Here is a 6712-nt window from a genome sequence, read left to right on the forward strand (position 1 = left end):
AGCAATTTTATCCATCTCTGAATGTACACCCAATGGATTATTGGATCCATATTGATGCAATGCGGCCAGATGAAGAAGACTGGCGCCTACTAAAATAAAGGGGAGTAAATGATGAAGACTAAAAAAACGATTTAAGGTGGCATTGTCCACGGAGAACCCACCCCAAAGCCAAGTCACTATGGTATCTCCTACTACAGGTATGGCGCTAGCTAAGCTTGTAATTACTGTAGCTCCCCAAAAGCTCATCTGACCCCAAGGTAGTACATATCCTATAAAAGCTGTCATAATCATTAATAGGAAGATTATAACTCCGAGACACCAAACAAATTCCCTAGGACTGCTATAACTAGCATGATATAGACCACGAAAAATATAAAGGTGAACCACAATGAAAAACATACTTGCCCCATTAGCATGCATATAACAGAGCAACCAGCCTCCTTCAACATCTTTCATAATGTGTTCTACGCTGTTGAAAGCTAGATCCACATGAGGTGTGTAATGCATAGCTAAAAAAATGCCAGTCACTATTTGAATGACTAAACAAATACCAGCTAACGAACCGAACCCCCACCAATAACTAAGATTGCTCAGGGTTGGATAATCTATCAAATGCTGATTAAGTATGGAGGATATAAGTTGTTTAAGAAGAGAGAGTCATTGATTCCTTATAGTCATTTATTTATTTCTCTTTTCTATCGTGACAACTCTTGTTCCCCCACCCTTTAGCATTCTGGGGCCCTACTATGTATTAAAATGTGAGTACCCTTTCTTCCACCTCCGAAGGATGGAGGAGGTATACAGTGAAAAAAACGTCAAAGGGGTCGGATCACCCTGGGTTACTGAAGACTCGTCCGACTTCTCGATGACCGAATAAGAGAGGTTTTTACCACTTTCTCTTCTCTCCAGAACTCTCGGACTGATCATCTTACTGCAACAAAGCAAGCTTAGAAATGAATCTAATGGAAATTTAGGTCTCTATCCGCTTTTTAGATGAGTGAAAGAGGGCAAAAAAGGTGTGTGGGAGAATGAATTCTAAAAGGAGAGAAGATTTCATCCACCAAGCAGACAGAGTGCGACCCCTAAGCAATTGGGGGTTCTCGCTTATCTCTTGGGGGTCCATCTCATCTAAAAAATTTTCCTCTTCCATTAGCTTAGCTAAATTTGAAAAGGATGAATCAGCCTCGGGAAAAGTAAGCCCCCTTTCCTTGATTGAATTTGGCTTCGCTGCGCCCTAAATCAATCAAAAAGTTTATTGATTTGATTCATCCCATTTCATTTATTTAGGCGAGAGAGAGGCTGTGAGTCACCTGGGCTACGGATTTTTCCATTGGTTGAATCTCAAAATTAAAAAAATCAAAATCGGGTCCAGACCCATAAATAAATAGGAAGCGAGGCGAGGGTCCTTTATTAAAAGGGGGAAAAGAGGGGTGGGGCTTTATTCTGGGGGGCCGCCTTGCACAGCTTTAGAAAGAAGAGAATGACTTTATGAAATTCTCTCCAACCTTTTCTATCTATCTTTAGAAGTAGGGCGAGAGAAAGTCAATATGATATTTGCATTGGTTTTTCCAACGAAACGTTGCACTTTTCTTCTTTCTCATTCGGAAGGCTCAGTCCCACACCCTGACTTCAATGATGGGAACAACCTCTGCACTTCAGCGCTCCACTGAACAACAGTTCTCTGCCTTACTATATTTAGAATAGTGGCTGATCCTTCGGGAGTTACATTCGTAACTTAATGTAATGTTATGTTCACGCGGTGATATTCTATCTTTCCAAGAGTACTACCCTGTATGTAGTCTATGTCTGGGGAGCATACTTAATTGGAGATAGACTCAGGTGGTAGAGGGGTCCCCCACTTCAATTCCCGCCCCGTTAGCATCTATGATCCTAGATAAGGGATTATTCTGTTAGGTCTTTTCGATCCGGAGCCGGCTGGTAATGGACCTACTTACCTTGCTTGTAGACCTGCTTCGGAGCTAACCCTTGTTCTATTAGTTTGGTGGTTACTACCAAGACAATCTCTTTATGCCCATCAAAGGACCTCGAGATGCTAATCCACGAAAAAAGATACGAGAAATTTAGAAGAACTCATATGCGGAACAAGGGTGACTCGTGTAAATACATCGATTTCTGACGCGTGCAAAGGCACTATTTCTTGGAAACTTCTACATCAACTAATATGTTTGTCCTGCATATCACTAGGAAGATTGGGATCTTTACAAAAGGCTTTATAAAGCTTTCTTCTCAATTTATATTTAGCCTAGCCGCGAGCAATTTGCGTTTGTGATTTTGTATATTTTGCTTCTTTGACATCTTACTTAGTTTTCCCCTCATCTTTTTGCAAAAAGCCGCTCCACGGTGGTAAAGTCTCATCTTGTGTGTTGGCTGAAGTTACAATAGTAACATTGAACCCTCGAAGATCTCGAAATGATCTTCCAGTTTGGGGGAGTTAGCAAAATTCCATTTCTATCAAGAATTGAATTGACCTTTCCTTTATTTCGAGCGGAGAATCTAACAGAGACATTACTGTGGATATTCTGACCAAAAAATGTGACATTCCATGCCCTCGAAGAGTGCTTTGTTGTGCTAGGTCACTGACATATCCTTTTTTGTCTTTATTTGACCCCAAGAATGGATTGGATCGAAATGACTTTCCTGTTGAAGCCCTTTGTGTCTGTATTAATTTCTGACCGCACAAAATCTCCATAGCCAATTTTCCATTTTTGATAGAAGGTGTTGTCTTTGGTACTACTATTATTTTACACGATCTAGGAACTTCCATAACGTTGGTGTGATTCGGTTTGATTAACGGATCCTGACGTGATACATCCTTATAATGAAAATAGAGTGGAAACATGAGTTGATCCATAATGAGTATTAGATTGAAGTTCTATTGAAGAAGACCGCCAACTCCTATCCCGAAGATACAAATCTCCGGGTCCTCTTCTCTTGTATCGAAGTGCAGTGTAGTGTGTTGAGGTTTTGCCTCACAGAAAGAGTGGGAAATTGGGATCAAAAAAGGCAGAATTTACGCAATTTCTTTTCTGACGAAAGAGATCATAGTCCTTTATGGCACTTTCAAACCATCGAAATGGAAGGCTTTGCACTTGTGGAACGTAAATTCAAGTGATACTCATCGAGTGGACCCAAATAGAGAGCTCCTTCGTTGCTTTTCTTCTCTGGAGTCAATTCGATGAACACAAGCCGAATCATCGTTAACGATGACTGATAGCGAAGTAGTACCAATTGTCGTTTGCTCTAAAGCTAGTCAGCAGCTTTTACTCTTGATACGAGTTGAGTCGTCTCAATTGTTGAGTTCTAATAACTAGCCAAAAAGGGCACTACTACTTATGTCATTTCTTGTGGGAAGAGGCAAACAAAAGGGAAGGCATTCGAAGCGGCCTTTTCTTCTTATCTTGAGGTTGGGTGCACCAATTCTCCCACAGGCTATCTATTTGGGTCGATTGGCGTGTCTTCCCTTTTTCTATCTCTTTGGTCCCTGATTGCGGGTGCCTTATCTATCAGTTAACTAGAGTGCCTCTTGCCTTATTCTATCTCTTGATGTTTGATTCCTCAATCGTATGGGGTTAGGATGATAGAGTCCTGGACATTGTTGGAAAAGATTCTAATCCATTGGCAAGGGAAGGAGCGTAAGGAAGATAAGGCGAAAGACAGGGGTGGGACCTCGAGTTTGGATGTGAAAGGTAGTTCTTTCGGCCGTGGCTCAAAGATGGATTATGCGGAAAAGATGGATAGGATGAGTGAAATAGTGGACAGGTAGTGCCTGAAAAATAGAAAAAAATATTTCTGAATCCCAAGGGCGAGTTCCCCGGGAGAACCCAACAGTTGATGAAAGATTTGAAAGCACACAAGAAGGATTCATTCCCACATTGGGCTGCTGCCACGACTTACTTCAACGTGAAGAAGGGGCCGTGAGTGCAAGGCATTTTGATGTCCAGTTTTCGAAATGGAGAGAGGGGTTAGCCGGTATGGCTCTATGTCACATTTTCTACACGTAAGTATATTAAATTAGAAAAGAAATCCAATACAAATACTGAATCAAGAAGCAGCCTACCAAGCAGCTAATGAACTCCTTCGAATCAAAGTAAAATAGGCCTTCCCCACAGGGACTCAGTCTTGCTTCCATCGCCTTAGCCTTTGCTATGCCTCGTCTTTCCTTCTTCGGGCTAGGCACCTAAGAACAGATTCAAAAGGAAAGAGCGTGGTCTTGGGTTTAGTCTAAAAATCCATTCACATCGATAGGGGGCAGGGAACCAATAAGAAGCATTTTCAGGCCTATCAAACAAACTATAGGTTTCCCTTTCCGTGCGATAGGGGATAAAATACATTTTCATCTACATCTTGATTTTTGATTCATTTCTTTCATAGATAGAAAGGTAAGTAAAAACAACCCCAACATTAATAAACCACGAGCAAGTCAAATTGGGATCCCCAATGACAAGCGAACGGGCATTTTCTGGTCCAGAACAAACAAAAGAAGGGAAAGACGGGTGGTTAAGAAAGTGTAGTCCGTTTTCACAAGAGTACGGAGCTTCAAATTAAAGAACTCTGTTTCCTGTGGGAGGGCAAAATCTAAGGAAGGCTGTTTCCAAGGGCGGCAGGCAGGATAAATAAGGTGTGTAAGGCAGGGCCAAAGAAGGTAGCATGGCTACTAGCAGCGAGACTACATGCTTCAATTTCATAAGTAGGTGAAGGAAGAATTCCTGAGCTTCAAGCAAAGAAGGTGGGGACCTCGGGCTTTGCAAAGTCAATGGTCTCACCGGGAACTAGACAAGTACCTAGGTGTAAATTCTCAGGCCCTAGCCCAAAATTCTTACTTCATTCATCATAGTTCCAAGCCCGTAGGAATGGCTTTCTCCTTCTCCAATTGTCGGGAAAGGTTTTCCGCTCCAGTCGTTCGAAATTGCATTTTGTAAAAAAGAAAGTAAAAAACAAGTGAGGAACCCTGGAAATAAAATGTTTGTTTCGATAACGGGAAAGTTTATCCCACTGATCTTAGTTGCGGCCCCCAATCAAACTAGAGCGTAAAGGCGCTTTTTAGTTTGCATGAGTCCCGACTTCTTTCCAACGGGCAGATGACATCTCTTGCCTGCTGAATCAGCATGTTCTAACACATGTTGTTTGGTGTGAGCATGTATTTCATATTCGTTATAGGCCAATCAGGGCTAAATAAGGTCCAACAACGTGCGATATATGGATTTGATTCACCCCTAGTAATGAGAGGATTGGTCCTCTCATACCAGTGAATTGTGTCGCATACATTGGAGCAAGAGATTACTGGCTCGCCGCTGTGGATGTAGGTGTTCCCATGAAACGAACTGGTACGACATTCCGCTAGGATACTGGATAGAGTTGGTCTCACCGTAGTGACGAGAGTTCCAGCTCGATGAATCACCCATTCCCTCTGTATGTCCAAGCGCCATCCACTTGTGAATACAACAACCTGCCCACCATAATCAAGTAAGAGTAACAATATTCACTAAGTTTCCTTTCAATTATCCCTATAGTAAGGAAGACATAGTGCTTGTTGATGGCCATGATTCCAATATGGCCCTCTGACCTTTTTTCCCATGAATAGCTCGGTTTATGTGCATCTTAATCATGGCCACTAATCGACCGGTCACACTAGTTAGCGGCATTCATTCAGTTGTCCTGTTCAAATGAATGAGACAGTTCCCACTTGAAGCATGCTTCAAGTCTAGCTTTGAGACATTTACTGCAATCAGAACCTTCATTCCTTATTGTTGCAATTCCATGCTAGCAAGTTAGTTTCATATCGACTTGCGAAACAATCATATCAATATACACAAAAATCGAAATTAGAACTGGAACTTGATAACAAACCTAGACTAACCAAGATAGAGTCGTGGACAACATGAATTCGTGACATACCGAGATTGATTCATTTCATCGATGGAAATGAGTCAAGTTACCTAATGTAACACACTATATACATCAGCAGAGATCACTACGGATTTGAACTTTAGCACTCCCTCTTGCTTGTTATTATTAGGGATAGATAAACAGAGCAGAATGACTTCTCGCTACGAAGCATTGACATTGAAAAAAGTCCCTTAAGCATTTAAAGAAGAACAAAGACAAGGGTTATACCTATTGGAGAATCCTTACTAGTCTCATCGATTACTCAAAATTCAACTCATACACAGAAAAGGAAAGAGATTGATACTTATACTGATATCGTACTGGAAGAGCACTGGATAGAGACTATAGGGTCTCATCCCTGCTTCAACCAAGAGATAGGGAGACAGTATCATAGCATGAAATGAGCCAATGCCAAGTGCTCTCTTTGTTTGCTGCTCCTCTTCTTCCAAAGCATTGAATAAATGAAGAGAGTGACCCTAGAAGAGGAGGAAATCTCTGATATTTTACTTATACTTTACTCACAACTTTGAGAATTTCAACTTATATCAAGGCAGGGAAAGCGGAGATGCTGGTAATTATATATGTAGTAATGAATGCCCTACCTTTCTAGTGGAGCAATCCTATGGTTAGAAACGTGACACATCAATCCTTTGTACCAAGTAAGGTTGACTGCGGACGATAGTTATACATCCGCCAGTAGTCAAAATTGAGAAATTGTGCAGATTCAATTCAATGATTCATGTCTTCATTGGTAACTAATCACCTTTGGGTAGAAGCATGGTAACAAAAAGAAGTCAGCCTTGAG

General features: G+C 41.4%; 1 pseudogene; it reads right to left on the minus strand.

Moving 5' to 3' along the window:
- Positions 1-2317: 2317 nt before the first annotated feature.
- Positions 2318-2872, minus strand: LOC124888013 (annotated as a pseudogene).
- Positions 2873-6712: the final 3840 nt, after the last annotated feature.

The sequence above is a fragment of the Capsicum annuum genome, chromosome 10, assembly GCF_002878395.1.
Source record: "Capsicum annuum cultivar UCD-10X-F1 chromosome 10, UCD10Xv1.1, whole genome shotgun sequence".
In the NCBI taxonomy this organism is placed as follows: domain Eukaryota; kingdom Viridiplantae; phylum Streptophyta; class Magnoliopsida; order Solanales; family Solanaceae; genus Capsicum; species Capsicum annuum.